The 27,698-nt window shown below is 46.0% G+C and overlaps 1 long non-coding RNA gene across 1 annotated transcript in view; it reads right to left on the reverse strand.

Annotated features, from left to right (window-relative positions):
- Positions 1-24,044, reverse strand: part of LOC138497390 (uncharacterized) — a 135,744-nt gene extending 111,700 nt beyond the window's left edge. Inside the window, exon 1 of the long non-coding RNA XR_011278572.1 lies at positions 23,842-24,044. This is a non-coding gene — a long non-coding RNA (uncharacterized lncRNA). The remainder of the gene's footprint in view (positions 1-23,841) is intronic.
- Positions 24,045-27,698: the final 3,654 nt, after the last annotated feature.

Genomic DNA, 27,698 nt, shown 5'->3' on the forward strand with positions numbered 1-27,698 from the left:
CCCTACTCAATGGGCCCTGCCAAGTACAATGGGGTCTGCAGCAATGCCAAGAAAGGTATCCTTGAAGAGGCATAGGGTCCAGGCCTACAAGTCGGTTCCTTCCATTGCCTCCTCCAGGCCTGTAATTCTAAGGTCCTCACCTGTGCCTGTTCTCAAGATTTTCAATAGGGGAGATGACCTCCTCCATTCCCTGTTTAGCTCTGGCCAGCTCACCCAGCTGAGATGTATGACGTCCTCCTGCAGGGAAACTCCTCAGCATCTCCCACTCTTGTATTAATCTGCTTCAGCTCCTTAGAGAGAAAGTCCATGGACCTTTGGAGCCCCTCTGTTGCCGATGTGGGCTCCTTTCTGACTGAGGTAGAGATTTTCTCTTCTAAGGTGGTCATGCACTCCAGACGATCTGCTTTTGTGAAGGGGAATCCCTAGCACCCACCATCGTTGCCACAGAGGTCTTCTCACGTAATTGTTTACCCGCACTGCCAGTGTCTCCAGACTCTGACACTGGAGCCCACAGTGATGTCAAAAATTGCAGCTTCTTTTGTGCCTTATGGGGAAACATGCAGATGGGTGCATCAACCACCAATACTTAGCTGGCGCCCCTGGGCCTTCCTCCACACTCTCCAGATCTTAGCGCAGCCATGTGTCTCTTCCTGGCCATCAACCCTCATAGTATCAAGCCACACTTCCATAGACACCTCAGCACAAAGCGGATCTTCAAGTCCCCCGCTCTTGCCCCGGTCAGACAATGGGCTACACAGCTCAGCCTCCCATGTTGGAAGGCCGGCATGCACTGCAGCTAGAGGGTGCACTCCACAGGACCCACAGAACACCCCCGGCCAACTTCCTTCTGCCTGATTGCGGCCCATCATTCCACCAAACCTTCACAGCCCAGTTCCCTAACCCACAGCACACAGTCATGTAGCTCGCACCCCCAGAGGGAGAGAGAAAGCAGGGCAGCAGAAGTTGTACCCTCAGTCAGCAGGGGGAAGTCACCACTGGGGCCCCTGGGCTACTGCACACTTCTTGTGAGCCGATGAGCAGTCCACAGTGAGGCTCAGAAGGGCCACGGGGCCCCACATGGCCGCTCTGCATCACACAGGGAAGAAGCAGACTAGGCGTGACTCTGCACATGCTTCAGCAAGTCCCGGAGTCCCTCTCCATGCTCTGGCCTGTTTCAACATTGCTGGATAACTGCTGCATTCAGTGACTCTGCCACTGACACTGCACATAGTAGCGGACGTTCCTTGAGCCGGCCAATGTCTCCACCTCAACCCTTTCTGGCGAGACTGCTTAACAGAGACGCCCAGGCTTACCACATGCCGGCCCCCTTTCTTCCCGCTTCCATGCTCCAGTTACTGTGCCACTCCGGCGGCGGCACCAGCTCGGCCGCCCGTGGTGAGTCAGACTGCCATGTGGCTCACCAGGCCCAAGGCTCCAATCCCAGCACCGACATCGGTTCTGGCCAAGACCCTGCTCCGGTGAACTGCCCCAGTCCCCCTGTAGGAAAGCAGTGCACTGTCAGCCAAGCGCTCCACAACCAGGGGGAACTCAGGGCCCCATCCATCCTGGGATCAGCAGAGCTGTTGAACTGTGGCCATCTTGTTCAGCCGCTGACTTAGCTCCCCTGCAGATCATAATTTGTTATCTATTTTGAATATATCACCTGGCGTGCAATCAGGACCTAGGGCTTTACCAACCCTTTGGGAATTAGTACTCCCAATTCATATATATGGTGAAAGATTCTTGTCTAACAATATTGAACTGCATATACAACAAAACCGGATGACTAATCATTATTGCAGTGGGGTTATCTGTCCACTGTGATCTTCAATTAGTTAAAACTAAGACATTTTCATAAAAGCAACTTGTAACTCCACTTGCTGGGAGATGCCCTGCCGTGACCCATACAAGTGCATACCCTTTTCAGAGTTCACAAATAGCATACATTATTTGTACCAATTGGCAAATGTTACAACTAGACCAATGCACTGCTAAATTGTTTCCAACAACAGCTACATGCACTTATGCATGCTGTAATAATATTCATTTGACTCACATATGGGCTGATTGCACACCCCACGATACACAATTAGCATAGTTGCTAAGAACTCTGGTACTTTTCCATTTCAGCTGCAAAACTGCCACAATATTGTTAAAGATGACAGAACATTTCGTCTGTATAATGGTAAAGCTATTTGGCTTCACCAATAAGCCACATGTAATTCTTCAAACATTGTTGATTCCATTGCTGCCCATGTGGCTTATATTGTGGGGCTCAGATCAGCCTCTCTGCCCAGATACATAGGAAGCAGCAATGCTCTAGAATTCAAAAAGAGGATCTTAAATCCCCATTTTTTTATTTGTTTAAGGTTAAAATAAATCTTTACAAAACTAAGGGCCTCATTACACGTTGTGCGGTAAAAACCTCAAATTACCGGCATGGTGCTCTTAACGTGTCCGCCCTCGCAAGAGGGCGCTAATAGCGTACCATTACGAGTACGTGAACACGAGCATAGCGCCATGCCGGTAAAGACCCTACCGCCATGCCGTTAAAGACCCAAAAAAGTCACTTACTGCCCTCAACGAAAGTGCAGATAGCACCTCTGCCCACATGCTGCATGCAAATAGCGGTCACCGCAATTAGCGGTGACCGTTAAATTGCGGAACCGGAAATAGCGTCATCGCCCAGGAATGGGAAAGAGCACGTCGGCCATCTTTAAAAACACAGTCCATTGCCATCCACTGCCCCCTGGACCTGTTTGGAGTAGGTTGCAGTTGCAAATCATCCTGGACACCTTCAACATGCCTAAGGCATTTAAAAAAAAGCACTGACAGGCAGCGCAAAGAAAAATTTACCTCAGAGGAGTTGAACATGCTGACCCAGACCCTGGCTGACAATGCTGAGGTTGTCTTTGCCAACGACATGCGGCGGCCGACACTACTTAAAAAAAAGGCCATCTGGGAAGAAGTTGCGGTTAAAGTGAGTGCAGTGGGCACCAGCACCCGCACGGTGCGTGAGTGCAGGAAAAGGTGGGACGACCTCAGACTGCGGGGGAGGGGCATCCTTGCCGAAAACCACTGAATAGCCACTGCAGGTGGAGCCGGTTCACCCATCAGACTAAAGGAATGGGAGGAGACCTGTGCAGACCTAATCGCAGTGGAATCCATTGAGGGAGTAGGCACTATGGAGCAAGGCGTGGGAACCACTTTGGATGGAGGTGAGTGTACACATGACAGGATGCTATGTGAATGTACTGTTCCCCTGAAATGTGGGCCTAGAATCCTCTCATGCCTGGACACACATCCACACATGCATCCATCCCTGCCCATCTCAGTGTCAGACCCAAACACACACACATGCACACATCACGAGAGACAAGTGCCAAACACAAACATGCATGGATGAGGCACTGAACTGACACATCACCTGCATCCAGAACTATTAAGTCCCAATGGCCACAACTGCATTATTGATGTATATATATATATAGAAACATAACCAATGCCATCCCCCTTCTTGTCCCTGACAAGCTCACATACAGAGGGTGAGGATGCCGCAAATGCATCCCAGGCACCGCCTATAAGTAAGAGACCAAGGGCACAGGACTCTGAGGACACCCCCACGACATCTAGGGGCAAGGGGGAAGGTTCCACATGATGAGTGTGAAGCATCGGAGGAGTGCCACTGCCAGGATTGAAGTAGCCACGCCACCAACTACAGCCCCACCACCGGAGGTGAACCCACAACCACCAATACCAGCCACCGAGGGCCCAACATCAGCAGCGCCAAGCTCCGCAGGAGAGGCAGCCGCCACTGCGCCCATATCTGATCTTGAGGACACAACAGTTGGCAAAATGCAGATGCACACCCCAAGCCCCCCTAGAATCCCTGAGCCAGCACTATTCCAGACACCTGGGTTTGATGTTACTGGTGAGGACAACATTCCAGCCATAATGTCCCCCATGGTGGCTTCACCTGCTGTCATGGATGCATCTGAGGGCACAGCAGCCACTGCACCATCACCCAGCACTGCCCTCGAGTTGGCCACCATCCGGCAGTGTCAACAGGAACTGACTGTGCTGGTTGGCCAGCATGTTGAGGAGGCTGCCCATCTCAGGGAGGATATTGTACAGACGGCAAGGCACTCCAGTGAGAGGATGGAGGCCTGTACTGACAGGCTGTGTGAGGAGATAGCTAGGCTAAGGGAGGTCCTCACTCGAATAGCTGACAAAATGGACCGCCACTTCACACCACCAGGACAGTCTGCCACGTCGTCATCCGCCGGGTCAACGCAGACAAGCTCCCTCCGCCGCTCAAAACGCACCACCAGGCGCATGTCTGGTCATCCTCCAAATGCTGCTGCAGATAATGGCCAATAGGGGGTTTATGGTGATTCTTCTGCGTGCATGGGCCAACGCAAACATGGCAGACATGTGAGGAACTGTTGTGGGGGGTGGGTGGAAGGGTGTTATGGGTCTGTTGTGGGGGGTAGGTGGAAGGGTGTTATGGGTCTGTTGTGGGGGGTGGGTGGAAGGGTGTTATGGGTCTGTTGCGGGTGGGTGGGTGGAAGGGTGTCATGGGTCTGTTGTGGGGAGTGGGTGGAAGGGTGTTATGGGTCTGTTGTGGGGGGTGGGTTGAAGGGTGGTGGGATGTTTGGGGACATGCACTTTTTCATCTTTCCGTTACTTAATACACTGGTGTCTGATCAAAACACAGGCTTGGACATCTTCATTGTGCATGTGTACTTTATTGGCGACAGGGTCCATTGCATGCTTCTAAACATACACCAGTGCATTACTACCCATGTCCATGTGACAGTACCAAAACATGTTCCTCAGAATATTTGGTTGATCAGATGCTGTCTCACAGCACGTCCCTCCTGCCCATCCCCTCTTGCAAGACCTGCATCCCCTTCACCTCCGTCCTCATCACCATCATTATCCTCATCAGGTGCTTCTATAGCAACGTCAGGGGGGAGTGGCGCATTCCGTCTGATACACATATTGTGCAGCATGACACATGCCATGGTGATCTTGGCCACCTTCTCATGGCCATACAGGAGAGCGCCACCAGACCTGCTAATGCACCTAAACCGTGACTTCAAAAGGCCAAAAGTCTGCTCGATCACGATGCAGGTACGGGTATGTGCAAAATTGTATTTCTCTTCGTGCCTGTTCTGTGAGTTCCGTACAGGTGTGAGGAGCCAGCTCTTCAGGGGATAGAACGAATGGGGTCCTGTTACTGTTCACCTCAAGAGCGGCCTGTTCATGTCACACAAATTGACATTGCATTGTGATTCAAGTACACAGTCAACAGAATACATGCAGATGGTCTGTGTGACAGCAATGTGCAAGGGTGAGCTCGACCCTGCAAGTAGACATGCCCCATTGATGCCTCCAACAGTAATTGACATGTCCTGGGCGACGCAAGGTCTTAGGTGTCCCTGGGCCCAGGCAGATTTGGTTCCTCACTGCTGTTGTACTGCCATTCCAACATAGATGTTGCCATGCAGTGAGGCATCACTTCAGTGGTGGTAAAGGTGCGGGTGAAATGCTATGTCTATGGCTAGGGCTGATCCCTTTGCATGCATCATAGGGCACATTGCATTATTGATGTTGTGCTGGACTGATTCCGGATGACTATCCTGAAGGCACGTATGAAATCTGTGTATTTTGTGGCGTGGAATGTTGTGCAATGTGTATGTGGATGGGTGTTTGATGTTACTAGACCTGAAATGTCATCTGTGTTGTGTAGCTCATACTTGCACGTCGGTTCATCTCAAGTACGTTGCGGCCTTCCCAGATGGACATTGGCGTACATCTGTATGTGCATTTTTTTGCAGACAGACGACAAGCTACACCCAGTTGGAGTATGTATCTCGCCCCCCCCAATCACACCCAGTTGGAGCATGTCTTCCCCCCCATCACACCCAGTTGGAGTATGCATCTCTCGCCCCCCAATCACACCCAGTTGGAGCATGTCTCCCCCCCCAATCACACCCAGTTGGAGTATGTATCTCTCCCCCCCAATCACACTGCCATGTGCTTGCCCTGCTACTCACCAAGTAGCCACAAACGTTGTGCGGTTTGTCGCTCCATGTAGCGTGGGATAGTTGAGTTCCGCAGGACCATGGAATCATGGGATTATCCGGGAAATCGGGCACAGCAATGTGTGATTATCTTGTTGGCATCACATACCATTTGGACATTGATGGAGTGGAATTGCTTCCTGTTTCAGTAGACCACTTCATTACGATGTGGGACCACCAATTCCAAATGTGTACAGTCGATGGCCCCAATGCAACTTGGGATGCCTGCCAGTGAATAGAAGCCAACTTTGGTGTTGGCAATCTCCTGGGCAGTCTGTGGCATGAATATGTGTTCAGGTGCATGCTTCAGGAGGGCATCCAGTACCTGGTTCAGCGTGCGTGAAAATACTGGTTGTGAGATGCCATGCATCTGGCCCACTGTATGCTGGTAGGTGCCTGTGGCCAGGAAGTGGAGCACAGTCACCACCTTGAGTAGAGGGGGGATGGCAGTTCTGATATCTATGAGGCTCACAATGTCGTCGTGTATCATGTCCACGATGCTGGTGATGGTATCCCGGTCCAGACGGTACAGGGTGTGTATCTGCTCAGGGGTTAGGTTAAATGGACTGGCTCTGATCCTGGGGATTGGTGGGTGCCTCTGTGGCATGATTAGGTGCCGTGGTGGTGCTTGCTGTGCCTGTCTTGCCCTCCTCCTCCTGCGTCTCCTTTGGGCTGCCTGCTGTTGCTGCAGCTGCGCTGCAATCATGTCCTCCAGCCCATATAATGCTGCTAGTATTGGAACCATCTTGGTGTGGGAAGGGGTGTGTGAAGGAGTGTGGTGTGCTCCTTTTGAGCTGCCACAGTCTCCATTGCCTCCACCTGTGCTGATTGTGTCCACCTGTGGCAGGTGGGAACACTGCTCAGTTCTCTTAACGTGTGGTTCGCAATGCCGGTATTTGCACCATGGCGGTAAGGGGTTTTGGGGGCTTTACCATGCCGCTATTGGCATGTCCGCTCGCCTCGTGATGCTGTGCTAATAGCGGCATGCCGTAATTTACGCGCGCACGCGGACTGCCCGCTACTAGTGGCACCGTACTTAGCGGTGCCTCTAATAACGGTGAGACGGGTCGTAATTCGCATGGGGATTTAACGTTACCGATATTCCATTATCGGTAACGTTAAATCCATACCGTCTACCGTGTAATGAGGCCCTAAGAGTTTTACATATATACAATTTATAAATGCGTACATAAAAACATTTTTCAAAAATAATTGTTTCCCATTTGGGTTGGGCTACAAGCTGTTACACAATTCACAATTCATGTGAGACACTACATTTCTTGGTCATTACATACATATTAATTGCTTAAATGACTACAAGCATGATACAACACAACCATAAGTAAGACCTCATTTTCATTAGTTGCATATGTGACCATCGTTCCAATGGCGTTACATACATTACAATAGGCTAAAAGGGCTCGTATTTGCCTTGATGCCAATAAGACCAGCAATTCATATAATGACGTTGTCACAACTTGAGCTTTAAATACACAAAATAGATGTTTAGGTTCTTTCAACTCATGATCGTCAGTGTAATATATCACTCCCTTTACAATCAGTTACAAACTCTTCGTTAGATAAAATTCAATGATTTATAATAGGTGTACAAAGGCAAAGATAAGAGATTTATGATTACCAAACATCATCCTTGCCCATAGCAGTCCAAGAGAGTCGTCAAAATGGACTTCAACAAATTTCATCAGGAATTTAGTTCTAGGAACCATGAACTGTGGACATTCAAGCACTAAGTGCTTGAGTTCTTCTGTTGGCTCTTTACAGCCCTGAAATCGACAGTTCTCCAGTTGATCTTTACAATTATTAGTTTTCCAATACCTACACTGTTCATGAGTGGGAAATTGATTACGTTTAAAATGCCAATAGTACGCACGAGTTCCCGTGCAGGGAAAAATACTAATATAGGTCCAACATGGCACCCTTTTCCGGGTGTACTTTGCATAGTCCCTTTATGTACTATATTCGTTGAGCCGCTCTAACGTACGACTCCAGTCCATCTCAAATCATTTTTTTTCTCACAAATGCAGGTCTAAGGCATAAGTCAGAATTTGTCACCGCAAGCTCTTCAAGAATACCATGCATTCTCGTCTGATATTGCCTTATGGAAGTTGCACCTTTTACCTGCAGGACTTGTTTCAGATACAGATACAGAAAATTTTTAGGAGGATCAAGACATTTTGAATAATTAGCTAAAGCTCGCCATTCAGCTCTGCAAGACAATGAAATCGGCTCAAACTCTTGTCGAATTACACAATTGGGTATCGAGAGGGCTAGGTGTAGTGCATTTTTCATTAGGCACCTCTGGGTGCTGTTTAGTTGTTTATGCATGTCTAACGTACACATGTCAAGTGCATAAAGCAGCACATCTTCTACTTTGAGAAGAAGGAAGACCCATAAAGGAATTAGAGAGAATTAGCAATACTTCGCAAAGATCACCTTCATTTGACAAAACAGAGGTCTAGCCTTTGATTGCAGCCTGTCACACCAATGTTTAATGGAAGATGCATTGCTCATATAGTAGCCAAGATATATAATCTCAGAAATTTGCAAAATATAGGTTCCATCAATCTTCCATTCATAATGTTTCAACTTTTTCTCTGCATTGAACACCATCATGCTGGTTTGGTTAGCGTGCCGTTGAGCCTGAGATTATGAGTGTGAGCAAATTCCTCAAAGCAGTGGAGCTTCGCTTGTAGACCTGATGGTGTGAGATCTAACAAGATGATGTCATCTGCAAAAGCTAACCAGTGCAATCGCAGCTTCCCTATTTTTAGAGCGTACATTCCTGACTATTTCCACTAATGGTCAAGGTCACACAAATAAAGGTTAAAAAGTGTTGGCGCTAAGTTGCAGCCCTGCTTGAGCTCTATGTGTGTCCTAACTGATTTAGTGTGAGCTCCTTCTCTCATTACCCTTACCTTATAGGCTGTATGAGTATGGAGCAGTCCCATTAGCTCATCAATTACTGGACATGGGTAAAGCATGTTGGAAAAAGACTCTATCATCTTTGACTCCTAAGGGCCTTCATTAAGCAATAAGCACCAAACGGGGGGGGGGCATTACCACTTCAAGTAAAGCCCCGGGGCCCATAGTTACAGGCCTGAGTGAAGCCCGTAGCCTGTAGTCCATTCTCACTTTCCCCATGGCGGCCATCAGAAATAGTAAAAAAAAAGGAAACAAAAAAAATGCCCGCTATGCAAACGGGTGAAGGGACTACACAAAGTCCCTTCTCACTTTCAATGGTGGCCATTACAAAAAAGTAAACAAAAAAATGGCTGCCATGGAAATGGGAGAGGGAACTACATGTAGTCCCTTCTTCCTTTCCATGGCGTTGTGTCGCAGATGGGGGGCTGACGCGCTGGAGGCCGAAGTGTTTCCAGCACCTACGCTCCTGAAGAGGAGTGAAAAAGCAGGTAAATGGAGGGAAGGGACGAATATGTGGAGGGGGAGGGAAGGGACGTTAGCACTTGCCTGATTCCCCGGCCAGGGAGGTGGGGGCCTCCAGCCATGAGCAGGCTCAGAGCGGGGGATTACAATGGGGGGTAATTCCCCCATTCTGAGCCTCCTCATTGGATGGGAGGCTGCCACACCCGACCCCTGCCCGGTACTAATGATAAAAAAGACCTTGCTTGTTTTATTTGATTCTGTTCTTGTGTTCAGGAGTTTATTTATATGTTTGATATTTTGTTTATGTCTGTATATTTATTTTGATTTATTTTTATATTTGTCTTCACTTTTTTGTAATTCTGGCTATAATTATTGTTTTTTCGTTAAGGGTTCAGATTGTCGATGTCATTCTTTCCTGTACCTGTAGCTTTTTTTCCTGATGGTTATTTAATTATCTATTTATGACATGTGTAATGTACCTATTTAGATATTGATTTTAAAAATGTTTTCACCTCTTTCAAAGACTGGTCATTTTCATTGTCTTTTGATTGATGATTTGTATTGTACATGTCAGAGAGGTGAGGAGAGTGAGGAGAGGAGCCGGAGGGAGCCTAGCGCTGACGCACTCAGTGTTCATTGGCCAGACCCCTTTGTTGTCAGCTGCGCTTACGGTGACCCTGGAAGCGATGCCTGGGCATTAAAGGGCATTGGCAGTTGGGTCAGATTTGAGTGAGGAGAGGAGTCAGAGGGATCCTATATCTGACGTGAAAATCATTCATTGACCACGCCCACTTGTTGCCAGCTGTACTGCGGTGATCCTCTGAGCGAGGCCCACGCGTTAGAGGGTGCTGGCAGTTGGGGCATAGATGAGAGGGGTGAGAAGTCAGAGTGAGCCTATTTCTGACGCTTTCAACGTTCGTTGGCCATACCCACTTGTTGTCAGTTGTACTGCTGGTGACCCTTGCAATGAAGCCCGCACGTTAAAGGGTGCTGGCAGTTGGGGCAGTTGGCGTGTTGTCGTGTTTGGCGTGCTGCCTCTGGTCTCTCCACATTTTGGCTTATGGCTGCTTGGGGAAGGAGGAGTAGAGTTTGATACCATTGGGGTGAAGCCTGGAACAAGAAAATAGGCATGGTGGGATGGTACAGGTCCAGCATGATTTAAGGTATTTTTTCATCTCCCTGTTATTTCCATAATGTCTGCTTAGGGCCTGCCCTTACCACCACCTTCTTTGTCGTGCTGGGAGGTGGGGTGGATGGGGAAGGAGTGTGTTGTATCAAGTGTCTTTTTGTAGATTGTGTGAACTTGGGGAACTGCGACACTCTGGTTCTGTGACAGAGTGCTCGTACAGAAACAGGCGGAAGGATGGTTTTACCAGAGTCAATTATAAGGTTATTGTCCGCTCATAGTGGTCCCAAAGCTCTCAACAACCTTCATCAGTTTCTGCAAACTTAGTTGCAGAAAGGAGAAGCGAATGAAGCCTCTCAGTTAGCTGGATTTGTCCCCTTTTATTTCACTTTGCTCTAATCCTGTTGGATTCTCAGTTTGGTTTTTACTAACTCAGCCCCTATTTTGGTGAGGGTAGGAGACAAACTTCAGTAACACCACCCAAGCCAGTCGTGCGTGCTCTCTGCTGTGTGGACCAGTTACTTGTGTATCACTTTTATTATATTAACAACCTTTTCCCGTTTGTATGTCTCTTCTGGTTTTTATGATTGTTGATCACATGTGTGAATTAGTGCTTCTTAGAGTTTTAACAAGAAGAGTTTTTATTTTTCCATTTATCTGTTTTTAAACCTAGTTTGGGGAATTTGCATTTGGGTTTTTATGCACCAGCACTTTGACTCTTGTTATTGGCACTTTGCACTGTGTTTTTTATATATATGGTTTTGCATTGCTTATGACATCAATCATATAAACACATAAGTACTTTCCCTCTATATATGCATTTTGCGTCTTGCTTCTTTATATTCCCATTTGCTCTATTTTGGCAGACATTTCCTAATTGGGCTGTTATGTCGATCTTTTAAGATGACCAACGGCAAAGCTTGAGATGAACCAGGGATTGACAGTTAAAAATAAGACAAATGTGGCAAGAAATATTAAAGGATGTTTAGCCCCCAAGAAAACAGGGGAGGGGTGGCAAATGGAATTGTCAGGAGCAAGCCCCCTGTAATGGGTATGGTATGCTGGCACATTTCTAAAGAAAGCGGTACAGCCTTGAATGCAAAAATCACGTTGGAAGAATAATCAATTACAAGCAAGTATGTACTTGAAACAGTCCCAGATTAATTGGAAGATATCCTTCATCAGGCAGAAAACTGTAAGGAACTCATGGTTGCAACCGCAAAGACAGACACAGTGACCACAGTTCGAGGTTTTTTTTTTAAATGGTATAAGTAAAATGCTTATTCTAAACCTAAATCTAAGATGGGAGAAAGCTACGAAAATCAAATAATAATAAGGCAGTCCTAGTGGCGTCTTGTCAAATAAAAGGGCCTATACTAAAGAAAACCTGTTGCCAATCCTTACAACTAAATACAAAAGAGTGTGGGATAGGGTTCACAAGAAAGAAAGAAGTGTTCACAAATGATAAGTCAAGATGTGGTAGGCAGGGTCTCCCTTCCCCACGTTTTGAGCAAGGGACAAGGCGGGACTCCGGAGCACAGTACACACTCAAACTTTCCCAGCACAAAAGTACAGTTCCGTTCTCAGGTATCAGGACCTCCAGTGGTTAAGTCTTTTTTCTACAAAAAGTCTCTTGTCTCAGAGGACCTGATGTTATAAAATAAGAAACAAAATGTTCCTTTCTGTATGTATGTTGGATGATTGTTTTTTACCGCTGGATCCCCTTCTTCGGGGCTCACACCCGTCTCAAATCTTTGCCTCTTTCCTTGGGTTCACCACAGCTTTTTCCAAAACAATTTCACGTGTGGAATTCACAAATCTTAATCATGAATCCATAGACCTGGGTCCTTTAAGACGAGGTATCTATACTAAGAGATGGATGGGGATACAGAACTTACTGATACATTAATAATCAAACTGACTCAGGAAGTTGGCAAAACTAAGTGCTGTTTTATTTGCAATTGTCGAAAAACAGGGAGTTACAACAGACAGCAACGGACATCGCAAAGCACAGTCTCAGTGAATTTCATAAAAAACACAACGCTTATAGTCAAACTTCATCATCAGTGATGTCACACTACATGGCAAACTACAAAAACCTACTTGGGGATGTGATAGCCTTGCAGGGAACATCTAAGTATATGTTCCATACTAACCGGGGTAGTGATTGGGTCTCTAACATCAGGTGGACAACTAAGCCCTCCTCTAGAGCAAGTCAATTTCATCGTTATAAAATACATGACGCTCCATTGTTTATAAAAACTATAGGGCTCTCTGTTACATCGCCCTCTATAATTGGTTAGCATGCTTGTACCCTTCTGGAATATTCCACAAGCTAGCAGCATGCAGGCTGGTACCCACAGGTGCCTGTGGGCTGGTCTCGACCATTGCTTCACACCCAATTAGTCTGACATCTATCATCCCTCTTGCGGTCTGCTATTCAATTAAGGTTTTGAACTTGGCCTTGCAGAAGCTCTCTATGCCTGAGAATAAAAAGGAGTGTGGCATGGTTTTATCTTCTGGTTTTGGTGTAGTTCGACCCAAAGTCTATTTCAATGCTCCCCTCATCGACCTGAAGGCCCAAGTTAATGAGCTGAGGGACAAGGGAACCTCAGCTCTCCTTCTCCTCTTTGACCTCTTGGCTGCATTCGACCTTTGTAGACCACAAGGTCTTCTGCAGCCATCTAGACTCGGTCGCACACTTTTCCAAGGAGGCGGTGGTCTGGATTAAGTCATTCTTAATTAATAGGACCATGAGAGTCTTCTCCCCCACGGCAGCTGCAGACTCTATTCCCATTACCTGTGGGGTGCTCCAGGGATCCTGCGTCCCCCCACATTGTATAACATATTCACTGAGCCCCTCTTCGATGATCTGGACCGTCTTGGTATCACCTACACTAACTATGCAGATGATACTCAGATCCTCCTCCCACTTTCCGGGGATTACGGTGAGGATTTGACCTTGGTGAATAGAGTTTACCTCATCATCTAGGCATGGATGGCTACTCATGGTCTATGCCTCAATGATGACAAAACAGAGCTCATCATCCTGGGTATCCCCACGAACCTCAAAAAACGAGGCCATGAATACACCTCATTCATAATTGATGGCAATATTATCAAAGTTGCCAGCGAGGTTAAAACCTTAGGCTTCTACCTTGACTCTACTCTTACCATCTCTAAACAAGTCAATGCCTTGGCCTTTGCTACCGCTTATACTTGTAAACTCATTAGAACTGGCAAACCATTTATTTTTCTCTAATAATAGCTGCATTATCCTAGCCAGAGCCCTCATCCTCTCCAAGCTGGACTATTGTAACCCCCTCTACATCGGCTCCAACAAATACATCATCCAGAAAATCCAAACTCTCCAAAAAATAACAGCCTCAGAGCAGCACTAGGCGTAGCCAGGAGAGAACATATATCTGAATTTAGGAAACAAAACAACTGGCTTTCGCTTTCTACTAAGGACAAAATCTGGCTGAAAACCACCTTGCTCATTCACAAATCACTGAACAATGCGGCACCTATCTATCTATCTGAGTGATTCCATAGAAGGTCTTCTACTAGACTATCTAAACTAATTAACTCTAACTGCCTCTCTATTCCTAGGTTTAAACTTTCTAAGATTGGGGGCAGCAGCTTTCCTGTCAAAGCAGCCCAGCTTTGGAATTCCCTGCCGCCCCCACTCCGAGCAGATCAACCATACCAGACCTTTAGATCTAACTGCATTAATTGGCTCAAGTCCAAAGACCACTAAGGCCCGCCACCCGCACACTGCTCCTGCCTGATCCTTTATTTCTGTTTGACGACGCTCAATTACCACCTTTTATTTATCCTTCTTCCTTATTTTGTCTTGTGTACTTTATTTTGCAACCTTTGCTTATGCTTAATGAGTACCCTTGCCTGACGTTGTGCTTTTCCTCCAATGTAATTTATTTCTGTAACCTAAGCTGTGAATTGTCTTGTAACTCTTCTGTGCCCTGCTACCTCCAGCTCTGGTGCGCAATACAAATAAATAAACAAACAAACAAACAAAACAATCTGGCCATGTGACTGGAGACCACGTTTTCGAGCTCTTTTGCTGTATATAATATTATTAAATGATAAACTCTTGACGCCTTAAGTCTTTTTTCATTCCACCTCAAACAGAAGTTTGTTTCTTTCTCACATTCATGTAGCTAATTGACAGAGAACCAGGCTCACGGTGGCCTCAACTCTTGGTGCTGGGCCAGCCAGCCTTTCTTGGATTCTCCTTCGCCATTAGCTGTTTTTCAACTGCGCCACAATAAAACCCTTTCAATTCACAGGGTTCAAGCCTTGCTAAAGTGCATCGTGGAACATCCAGGTTCAAATACATTCATATGTACATACATATGCGCATTGCTGCAATCTATTCACTAGGTAGCCAGCCTCAAGACCACTTTGTCTACTTGCGTTACTGCATCTATACAATTGTAAAATGACTTTGCATTTTCTTCAACGTTTCTATGCATGAGCATCTTCATCTTGAGCCCAAAATTTGACACCTCCTCTTCAGATCTCATAGAATGTCTTTTCTGGTGCGTCAGTGCTGCTTTTCATGACATCACCAGTCCTCTTTCTCCATCCATTTTCACACTTCTTCCGGGACTCTGTCCAGAAGAGCATCATATCTTTGTGAATGCATATAGGGTTTTCTCAATGGATACCTTGTTTCAAGAATCCTTTGAGGTACAGGCATTCTCACTGGTAATGCACGTGTCGCAATTTCCGGTTCCCAACATATAAGCAACATGGGGGCAGAGCTTTTGGTAGGGGCTTTTGGCTCTTCCTTTACAAAATTGATTGCAATTAAAATTTCAATAAACATGCCTCTTACCTAAACTTCAGCTGCACTTATATAACTCAACTGCAATATCAGATTCAGACATATGTGTCAGAGGGAAACTGAGCCTTGATAGCGACAGCTACCATTAATTCTAGGATGGATTATTGCAATGGGCTGTAAATCTGCACCACACAAGCAAATTAAGAGAAACTGCAGACTATTCAAAAAGGGACTGTCAGAGCTGTATGTGGCATTGGACGGAAAGATCATTTCTCCAACGCCCGGAGGAAACTGCACTGGCTCCCTGTCCATCAAAGAATCCCCTTCAAAGCATCTTGTCTGGTGTACAAATGCCTTGCAGGTATTCCTTCTAGTTATCTTGGAGCATTTATCAGGAGACTGCCTTACAGGCGATCGTTGCGGTCCAATAACAAGGAGCTTCTACTCCAACCACGTTTCCACAGTTCTGCAGGCATCCCTTCGTCGGGTTCACGCTTGCCAACCTTGTAATTCTTTCTACTTCCTCACATATGTGTGATTCATTTCTCTTAGTTTTTCCAATGGTTTTCTGGTCAAAGACTTTGGACTGTACAAGGGAATTTGCTAGACCCCTGTATGACCATTTTGACCCCTTCCTTGTGGCTCTCCTAAAACCTTCTTGTATCGGTAGTTTCAGCAAATGGGGGATCAACCAGAGTCTCTTGAATGAGCACCCACATGTGCTGGACCCCTCTGCAGCTGGTTTTCCCCTAAGAGTTTAACAGTTCTTTGAACTTCTCTTAATTTCCCATTCATAACTTTCATTCAACGCAGTTCGGTTTCTTATCAGTTCTCCCCTCGACTCACTGACTGTGATGAACCGCTTGACTTTTCTTGTCTCTGAAGTCAAGTACGGTACCATGGTATCGAGCGTCTCTCCCAGTCCTGATTATCAGTGTAGGCGTGCTCCGTGTACCGTTGACATTTGCTGCAACACATGCTGGCTAGTGTTCGCGGTTTTATGGTTGATTCCACAGAGGCTTTGCGGGTCTGGGTCATAAAGGGCAAGGTTGCTTCTCTTCTTGTCGCCCCTTTGGTTCTCGTCGCCTTCCTCCCCTTCTTGAATTGCCGCTCTGGGATAGCTGTCTCATTGTGCGGTCTGCCTTGCTCGTAGTGTGCTCTCACGCTCCACCTTTTATCCATGTGGGGAAGGGAAAGGGCCTTCGGATGTGTGTGATTCTGGTCAATTGCCTGACTTTGCTGGAACCTTGTGGTTGGACATGTCAGGTAAACGGCTCTGGTGTTAGACCATTGTCTTCCGGGGTATGTGAAAGTGTTCATGTTGGAAGGGGGGGAAAGTCTCTGAGCATCCTCTGTGGTAGGATGGGGAAGAGGGGTTACAAGAAGGGGAATACCACGTGTCACCCATTGGTGTACCACTTTCACTCCCGGTGGACCCCCATCCAGGTGACCCTCCCTCACTGGTCCTCCTCCAGGAACTGGATCCAATAGCGATGGCCATGTCCTGGTCACCTGGATGACAGATCCCCAGGGACTAGTTAGGGAGACACCTTCAGGTTTCTCACAGAACCCTAAGAGTAGCAACATTCCTACAATCCCTGACTATAGGCAGCAGAAGGGTACCTGGAATCAGTTCTAGTGAGTGATGGTGGTGGGACGTATAATCATTCAATGACTAGTAACCCCAAGACTGACCTTGCTCAAACACTCAACATGAAGGACACATATACGGAATATACTTTTCGGACGTGGCTATAGATTATGGAAAGCCAGGTATTAAATATTCACAAGGTTTTTTCAGGACTGGAACCTAAAATAGACTCACTCTTGGGAGTTGTAAGGGGCACAGGAGTGGATGGGAATAACCCTAAGCAATGTATGCCATAGGGTAGCAACCAGTCTGTTAGGCACTTGGCAGAACTACACAATGGTCGGCTCGGGTCAATACAAGGGGCTTCGGGAGCTAACCATTTAGGCATGGTTAATCACAGGGTTCTATATCAACTGTTTAGGCCCATTAAGAGCTGTAATGCTAGGCGACTCGGGTCAGACATAAAGGATTGTGGTAAACATGTGGCAAAGGAACCCAATTTCATGAATATACATACTTTGAACCTTGGGAGTCGGCATTGTTACCCTGAAATTATAGATTTTACAAGCTTAGTATCAATGCAAGGAAGCTTGGAGCATTTGGTGAATGGGAGAACAGGGGTGCACTTGAGACAGCCAGGGTGCAGGTGGGGGAAGACTCACAGGGATCGTTGAAACCACCGTAGATTTACCCCCCTCCAGGCAGCTTCTTTAGTTGTTATGACAAATATCCCAACTCTAACTACCCCAAATGAAGAGGACTCCTCTCCCTTATGAATAAGGTCAATCATTGCATAAGGTGGTGTCGCTTTACTGAGGGGGAGAGAAAGCTACTGATGGCAAGATTTTCTACTTGGGTAGGCTGCAGAGAAAATGTTTCCGTATGATTGCATACTATTACTTTAAATAATCCGACCTAGATTTTGAACCTGCTATGGAGAGGTTTGCAAAGCTGTTAGGCCCCATCTAATATCCAATTTCTTTCTCTGTGTTTTTTCTATAGACCAGCTGGAGAGGGGATGATCAGACGTGGGGACTGCTCTGGCCACTGTCCATTCTGGGTTACCTAGGACAAAGACAGGCCATCAGCAGAATCCAGATCTTTTTTATGGCCCAAGGGTTTGGGGAATATTACCCTGAACCATATGATTTTTAATAGGTTTGATTGTTTGCAGGGTTTGGAGAAGGTCGACTGACAGGAGGACCAGGTATAGGAAGCTGCTCCATCTACTGTCTCTTTTTAGATTTTGGCAGTGACAGATGACTCAAAAGAGACTTGGGGGTTAGCTGGGGGAATGAAGCGAACGCTATTTAAGGGGAATGTTGTTAGAATTCCTAGGGTAGACCAAAAGGGTCAGTTGGGAGATTATGGTATGGAACATTGCAGACTTAAATAGCAAAGTCCAGGACAATGCCTGATGGGAGTTTTTTAATGACTATCAAGTTATGTCGCAGGCAATTTGGACAATTAAGCCTGTCTATCTTCACAGGTTCTGTCTCTTTCATATGCCAGCCGTAAGGACCAGTGTGAAAGGTCGTACATCTTGGGTGTAGCATTTTATGTCTCGATCACTGTGGGCTGGAATGTTCAATTAGCTGTCCAATCAAATGGAAATATTCTCTCTGTGCTAGACCCAATTCCTATCTAGCTAAATCACTTGGATTGTTTAACTTTTATAACAATAAAAGTGACGAGGGGATGGTAACCTATATTAAAATCATTGCAACATATTATGTTAAATAGTCACAACTGTAAGGGACCTGTTTTTTCTGTAATAGCGGGGGTGTTAGTTATTTTCGTTTAGTATCTGGGGAGGACTTTCTCTATGATAATGAAGAAGAAACTGCATTGTCAATTCCAAAATCATATTCCGTGGATCCCACTACTTCAAGTAGTGCTTTAGGTCTTTCGGATATTTTGATGAAGGCTGGTTTTAGAGCGGTAAACCGTAGATTCCATTCAAATACTGCAGGAAACTTCACTTTTGATTAAGATAGATTCCTAGGCCTCATAGACTTTATTGTGATTCGTATGAAGTGGTGGGTTGTACTCGTTGCTTTGAGATTCCTGTGAGGTTCGAGAGTGACAGCCTTCATTTCTCCCTCAATTGGGTGTTGGGAGGGAGGTGGTTGATATTAACGATATTTACTACCAACTAATAATTAAGGGCTCACTTGGCCGGGTGCTCCACTGGAAAGCGGATAGGGAGCTCAAGTTATCTACTAAGCTAGTCGTTTTAAACAAGACAGTCCTAATGACTTGCTTAAATCCTTCGTCTTCCCCGGTGGTTATTATTAATTCCTCTACCCTCTTCGTGGCAGTTGCAGGAGTATTTTTAGGATCAATAAGCCTGCAAAGATTAGTAGCCATGCTGGATCAAATTCATGGCTTTCAGCAAGTTTCACACAGAAAATGCTTCTCCTCTATTGCTATCGACACTAGGGGAAGGAGGTGGGATTTTAAACAGGAACTCATAAATAGAAGGGCAGAGATTACTAGGGAACCGTGGGATGCTCTATGCGCGGCAGCTGCTACTCGTGACACAAAAGCATTTTGGAGGATTATAGCTAGGAACCTGGATAGGCTCGATTTAGGGTCTGTGGAAGTCCAAGATGTACACATATCAGAGAAGGACTGGATGAATAACTTTAGCACTTTATACGGTTGAAACTGTGAATCTGAGTGGGTAGGGGCGGAGTTTCCAATTGAGATGGAAGTGACCCTGCCTCTCCTTTTGGTCAGGGAACTTTCATCTGCAATAGGGATACATAAATCACGTAAAGCCGCTGGTTTTGATGGGTTGCCAAAACATCTTTTATATGCTAACCCCAACTTGTGAGCCCCTTTCCTTACACAGGTTTTTAACACCCTTGTTGTTACTAGAAACATTCCAGACAGCTGGAGCACTGGCATTATTTTGGCAATTTTCAAGAAGGGCAATCCATCCACTGCTTCTTCTTATCATCCAGTCAGCCAGATTTTTGCAGAGATATTACTAAATAAACTGGAGGATTGCTTAAGGAAGCACAATCTCCTGACAGACACACATCCAGCGTTTAGGGTGGGTAAAGGCACTGTTAATCAGTCCCTCAATTTATATTTGATTCTGGCAAAATATGCGCTCCTTCTGGGTTCTCCTGTCTATGTGGCCTTAATGGACCTGGGCTTGGCCTTGATCTGGATGACTTAGGCTTTTCATACCAATGCAAAAGCCTTGGTTCTTTCTGGCAGGGGCGGGAGGTATCAAGTGATGTCATAGAGGTAGGGAAGGGAGTTAGGCAGTGGTGTGTTCTTGCGGCCATCTTGTTTAATCTTTATACAAAGTGCCTCACATCCACCCAAGAAGCCACAAACACTGATGCCCCCCAAAGTGGAGGCAGAAGGCTGCCCTTCTTAAGTTACGCTGACAAGGCAGTTTTACCTGCTAGGACTCCCAAATGTTTGCAGGTACTTGTTGATATGTATGGCAGCTTCATACGAGATTGTGGTTTGATGGCGAATGCAGGGATATACTTTGTTGTGCGCTTCTCGAGTGCCGCAAGAAGATCTCTCCAGATTCCAATATTGTTGATGGTCATAGGCTGCCTGTCTGCAAGGATTTTGCTTACCTTGGGATTAATTTCAATCAACGCCTCACCTGCAAGAGCACTATTGAAAAACAAAGGTCCAAAATGAACCAAGTTATTGGAGGCTTGTTTAGAGTTTCCAAGTCAATGAGGCAGTATTCGGTTAAACATATGATGAAATCTATGGGGTAGGCGATAGGTGTTGGGGCTTATGAGTGTGAGCTATTGGGCCGTGGGAATTCGGAGACCCTACTGTAGGGAAGGGGAATATTTTCCTTGCCCGACTTCTTGGTGTTCCCTGTGCTACATCATCATACTTATTGCACATGGAAACTGTCTTAACCTTTCTCACAGACGTATTTGGCCTCATTACAAGTTTGGCAGTAGCCTTGCGGTAAAACGGGCAGGCTGCCGTCAAACTTGCGAATTTTTCCAGCCCCTGGTGGACCCAGTATTTCCCATTGCCGGGGCCGGAAACTTTTACTCCCCATTCCCATTTGAGCCCCATAGGGATCAATGGGAATGGGAAGGTCGGATGGTGCCGGTGCATCCGACATGCTCTGCTCGCGGCGTTCCGGTCCGCCCACCAGGTCCGACCTGGCAGGTGAAAAGGCACCCGCGAGCAGAACCCGTAGTTTTATGGCGTCGCTTATTGCTTAAATTGTATTGCTTGAAGATGTCATTTTTTTCTTCATCTGTTGGGTTTTATGCATTGCTACAACTTGATGGTTTATTTGCAAACGATTTATGATACACATATATTTTTTAATGCTTGTACCTTGATCTTATGATTTTATTTTAATTCCCTTGTAACTCGGGCGCTTTTAAGTATATCTGCACTTGTGCATGTTATTGCAGATGACATTTCATTTGAACATCGATGCATCTTAATGATGGCTGCTCACATTTTCCAGACTGATTTGTTCCCGCTTCGTTTGTGTTTATTCTCTCATTGGTGGGGCGGTCGTTTGTTTCCATCTTCATTCTCGCGATAGCGCGGCCTTCTGTATTGCACGCTCTACGGCTGTCTTTGATTTGCAGTGGCGTCAGTGCTCGCATAGCTCTCAGCCATTTATGTTGGAAAAGGGGTGAAAACACGATTTTATTTTTGGCGGTTGAGAGGCCCATTGAAACTAATGGGCGTGCAGGAGGCTAGGCGGCTGAGTCAGCTGTTTACAAGGCGGGTGACACCCGCCAAAAGCGTGTGAGTTGAGAGCTATGCGCTCGTACTGGCGCAGTGACGTCACTACATTCACCGCCAGGCTGGACCTGGACCTCTCTCTGCTTCTTTATGGGTGTCTGCGCCCATGATGTTGTTTCTATTCTCTTTCTGGTTTGGGGATCACTTCGCTGGGCCTGTACACACTCAGACCATGAGTTCGCCTCATGTTCGTGTTTGGCTGAGCTTTCGTAAGGCGTCTGGTTTACATTGGAATGTTAGGGAATTAAAACTTTTCTTATTTGGGCACATTTACGTTTGCTGTTTACACTTGTAGCTAAGGTTGCCTGGCTTGCAGATTTTTGAGGAGTGGATTATGTATTGGTTTCCTTGGATGTACAGACCCTCCTGTGTGGTGTTGGTGTGTTTTTGAAGGTTGCCCAGTGTTTTCTTTATAATCGGGACTTTCGAATTGTGGAAAATATCAGGTGCAATCGTTTATTCTAAAGAGGGCAAACAGAGGTGATGTATTCACTGTCTTGCACGTCAAGGAAGGCAGCATAGCAACCTCACCTAACTAACCTAACCCTTCTTCCAGACCTGAGATCTTTATCCCTTCATGGTCCCACGGGGCACAATATCATAGCTAGCGATAGGATATTCATGGCTGAAGCTGATATGGGAGGTACCCAATCCAAATGCAATGACCCCACTCCCCCTGCCCCATCACAATCCCAGTATTTACAATCCTGCATTTATTTATTTATGAAGGAAATGTAACCTCGCTTTCACTGGATATTTATTTATGATGGCTCCTCTCTGCTACACAGAGTTAATAGCACCCTTCTACTTGTTATTCATGCATTAGCGTTTTCATTTATTGCTGATGTAAGTGATAGCGATATGTATTTGTTATGTCATGCCCATCTCTTATTCTTTAGACCTTTTGGGCTCCTGGAGAGGGTCATTTGGATTGCAATGCATTGCGTTACGCCATTTATTCTCACTGAGATTATACCTTGGAATACACTGACTATGTTGTTTTTCATGTTGGGATTTTGAAAATTCCCTTTTTGAGATGTTAACATATCCCTTGGTTTTTGCAATGGACACTTGCACAACAGACAGAACTGTTTACATGTGTTTACATGTGGTGGTTACTTTTGATTGTGCCAGCCCTGGCATGCTCTCATGAATAGGGAAAGCGAGTGTCCACCAAGTTGGGACACTTTCTTTTTCGTGATTGCATATTGGCGACTTTTGGTGCCAGAGTCACATTTTATCCCAATGTGCTCCAACAATGATCATATTTACAATGCTCTCATGAATAAACAGAACTTTTTTTACAGACGTTTAATGAGTGATTTTAATTGATGCCTTAAGCTCTTTAGAGTGCACCATCAGACAGTAAACCTTGATATTGCAGTCTGTTCTTTAAGTGTAGAACAATGCACAACACCAGAGAAGGCAAATTCCAATTCCAATGACCTGTCACTGCACCCAGCTCTCCCCGCACCACGGCTGTGTGCACACTGACATTCGTGGACCTGGAAGGTGGGTCTGTGTGGCTATAAAAGATGGCTTGAATCTAAGCTGGTGTTGGAATGTGAGTAGCGGTGGGTGTCATCAGGAGTCTAGCCGTGGCAACGCGCAGCAAGGAAGCGTAGCAAATACAGAACAGGGAGGAGAGCAAGCCAGGGGGAGGTGAAGGGACCGGAGTGGAAGGATAGTGTGGAAGAGGCAGAAAAGAGTGGAGTAACTTGCACGAGAGAGATCAGAGAATGAAGAACTCATTTGGAACACCTTGCCCTCCAGGTAACAGGTGAGAGCCTTCAAATCACTCATACAGTTCAGAGAAGCACTCAACCCCTTCCTCTTTTATCTTATTTCTACCCTGCTCTCCTTGCTAGCCCCTCTTCACATTCCTCTTCTCACCTTTCCTTTTCATCTGCATCTTCTTCCTCTCCCCTCCCTCGTCCCTCCAACATTCTCCCGCCCATCTCCTCACCGCCCCATAGTTGCAAGCGACAAGAGCTCATTCAGTTTGCATTGTGCATGTTACAAACGAAAATAAACATAAACGTAAACATACAACCTATTTTTTATGCTTTTTTCAAACAATCAATGCCCGAGTCGTCTGAAGCATGACACAGTAACACTCTGTAGGGGAATAATCCAGGCACGAGATCCAAATGCTGAATGTTGTGGCCGAGTTTGCCTCTCTTCCTGTGCCACTGGCCTGTGCCCCGCACATCATTTACATAAACACACAGAGGCAGGGAGCTCTGCATCCTTCCTTTATTTCCCTTTCCGGGTTTCTGTCCCTGGGCTCTACTTGCCCCTCCTCTTCCTCCCTCCTCCCCTTTTCCTTGGATTCCCTCTTTTTCCCTTAAGGTGGTTCTCTCCTTAAGGTGGGCTGGCCATGTTTCATGTCACAACAATGAATGAGGTAGGCTTGGTAAATGTTTAATTGCAGCAAAGCAAAAGCAAAATGCACATCGACAGGACAGGTTCAAATCAAATTCACCCGCCTCGGCGATCCCGTAATGTAAAAGTTCTTTTACACTTTCGAAAACATTGAAACCTATGAGGGAGGAGTGGACTTATCTACTCATGAAGTCATTTCTTTTTTTTTTTTTTTTTTTTTTTTTTTTTTGGTTTAAAGGCGGGTTGTATTTATTGTTGGATTGTTCCAAATGTACAAAAAGAAATAATTTTATAAAATTTTATAATTTTATAAAAAACAAAAAAAAATCCTCATGAAGTCATTTCTAAGGAGATCTGTTTCGGTTTCCAGCAAAGGTGGACTGGGAACCAAAAGAGGCCCTGGAAATAAATGTCAAAGTGGACCTATATTACACATTTCCAGCAAGCCCAACCTTTTTCCTATGAGAACATTTGGAAAAAAATAGGTGACCACACAAAAGAGGCCCAGGGTGCAGAGGGCTACCAGGAAATCTCCAGAGCTCACTATTGGCCAGGCCAACCCTGGCTTCCAGCTTATCATAAGAACTTCAGAGTAGTTATGTTATGTATATTTATAGCACGCACGTTCCTTCGAGGGCATCTTTGCATGAGGAGTACAGGGTAGGACAGACAACTAGAGTAAGATCTAAAACAGAAAGCTTTTCAGGGCCTGTCTAAGTTAGGTATATAGCTCACTTGCGTTGGCCCTTTGTGGAGCCGCCCACATGTCAGCTTGCAGCTGGGAGCTTGTTTTAGAGGATGTGTCATTGCTTATCTAGTTTCCACTGCAAAGCGGTGTCAACCAGTATTCGGTGGTGTCATCATAAGTAGATGTAGGTTACCATACCAACCTCACTGTGCAATGTCTGAGCGATGTGACACGAATATTCTTTCTCGCTTCTGAGTGCCCGCTGAAACACATCTCGTATGCAAGCGTGTACAGTTTTCAAGTTCGAGCCAATTATCGAAGGAGACCAGCGCAGAGGTGAATTGGTCTGGCCTCACCTAATACAGCAGCATTCATGTTGGTTTGACTCTTAAGACTGCAGCACATCTCATGTCAGATCCGTGCTCAACCTTTTGTAACCTAAGTTTTTTTCTTTCCTCCGCAACTGTAATCGCCGAATTTTCTGTTGTTGGTCAAGAGGTTGACAGTCTCCAGGGAAGGGAAATGTGCTTCCAAGCTGACATCTCTGTGGCCTGCTTCTGCTGGTAAACAGAAATAAAAAAAGAAAACAAAACGTTGTTCCTGAAATAGAGCTTCCCAAAGACAGGCTTCAAGAAAATGAAACACAATGGCCGTCATTCCGACCATGTGCAGACCGTTATCGTCTCAGAAATTCAAGGGCCCTGAGCGACTGTTGTTTTTCCCTGTGTTCCCTCCCTCGTTGAGCGCTTTGAAACACTTGTCTGTGCATAGGTGCTATATAAACAAACATTACCACCCCTATGTTCTAGTGTGATTGTAGGTGTGAACAGTAGGGGACGTGAGGTATATCTTGCTGTACAGGAGTCTCCAGTATTTTTTGTCAGTTGTGTACTGACATGATACGCGTTGCAAGCATCAGTGGGTCTGAAGGACTGTGCAGCAATGCGATGGTCGGTGAATGAAGAGTTGTACTTGTCTTATAGGGGATGGTTAGAGTGGTAGGACCACTGATTTGTGCACGTTTGCTGGTTGATGAATGTCACGATTTGATTAGTGTCGGGGTCTCTCTAGATGTTTTGGACTGCAACTCCCATCAGCCCTAGCCAAAATACTCAATGGTGAAATAACATGGGAGGTGTAGTTCACAACATTTGCTGAGCCCCAGGTTGCAGACCTTTGGATAAGGGGCTTGGAGGTTTTTTCATTAGAGAATTTGACCCTCGATGCTTGGTTCCGTGAGTCCCTATCAGGGGCGACTGTCATTAATATTGGGAGCACTTACAAACCTACAATGAAAACGCCAATCAAGGCAATTGCTTCAGTCATCTATGGCCCTTCGTGACTTGCATCAGCTGGCCAAGTAGATGAGACCCGAACAGCCGAAATATTAGAGTCAACACCTGGCAGGGCAAGGCATATAATACCTGCCCTCCTCGAGTGCAAAGAGGTACACATTCGCCTGCAAAAGCCCAAATCTAAAACGATACAACAGCTCGTGAAGTTATTGTGTGTTTGCATTTTTGAAGATATAATCGCTTGATGGCATCAATTGCTGATTAGAAGGAATATAGTGATGTACAACGCCAATTGTGCCAGGCAGGTGTATACTGACCCTCCGTCATGCACCCTTTCCTAATCAAAAGGCGGCGGACCCAAAAAGAGAGCTGGGTCCTAAAGCCCAAGAAAAAAGGACAGTAACCAAGAAAAAATACCGTGATGTTCTGTATAACTGGTAAGGACAAGCAACTCTGCACTGTATTTGCCCTCACCCCATCTTCACCTGCCAATACAGCTCTGACTGCTAACACCCCCCTCCCCGAGCAGTGACAGACTTACTACTGTGTTCAATAACCAGACCCCCTGAGACTGTAACACCAACAAGACACATAACAACCAACCGCACCAACAACATTCAGCTGGACAAACACAGCAGTCAACCCTCGACCACAGCTGTGGCAAGAGACATCTGCCACCCCACTAACCCACCTGGCAATGGATAACATCAAGCCCCTGAACCCCCAGAGCTTGGCATTGCTCAATCAGTATGGCTACTCTCTTTCTATACTGTGAATACACTGTTTACATTGCAAAGATAGACGCGGGTCACTGTCACCCATCTTTGTAGCTAATAACACTGTAAAGCCTCATCCAGTCCAAAGGAAGGGGGCATTGCAGTGAGAAATTCAGTGGTACCTTTCTGCAGTGGGAGCGGATATAAGAAAACCACAGTTGCCCCTGGGAGTAACATGCTTTGCTAGAGGCAGATGAACCTAGTTTGGCCAATTTGAGATATGTCCACCTACGCTTCTGGTTAACGGCACAGTGGAAAGGCTAGTTTTGCTAGACCATCCTGCAGAAAAAAGAGGAGGTACCAAAGGTCAACAGTGACCAGTGCAGCCAATCATTGGGATTGCAGCACTTACAATAGTAGAAACACAAGTACTAATAAGGAAGGGCCATGAATAACTAGCATGTTTCCTGGAATGAGTGATTCACTATGAGGGTGTGTGAGGCAAGCATAATCCTCTATGGCTCGGGATACAAGGCGCTGCAGTAGATGAGGGAGCTGTGTTGTTTGAAATGTGATGTATTCCCCCTCCGCCCTCCACTCCCACCAGAGTGTTAATGGCTCCATGGAGTCACAGAGGCCACCACAGCAAAATAACAATCAAAACAGCGAGCTACTATTCGTAGCTTATCTTGGAAGGGGGCAGTGTAGTATTTGCCAAGCTGCAACCAGTTCAAACAGTGCAACATGCCGTCAGTCGCATTTATTTATTTATTTATTTATTTATTGCTTGCATTATTACACGCCCAAACCTGGAGCTATCACAGCA

The sequence above is a fragment of the Ambystoma mexicanum genome, chromosome 5q (assembly GCF_040938575.1).
Source record: "Ambystoma mexicanum isolate Mex_15411 chromosome 5q, UKY_AmexF1_1, whole genome shotgun sequence".
Taxonomy (NCBI): Eukaryota; Metazoa; Chordata; class Amphibia; order Caudata; family Ambystomatidae; genus Ambystoma; species Ambystoma mexicanum.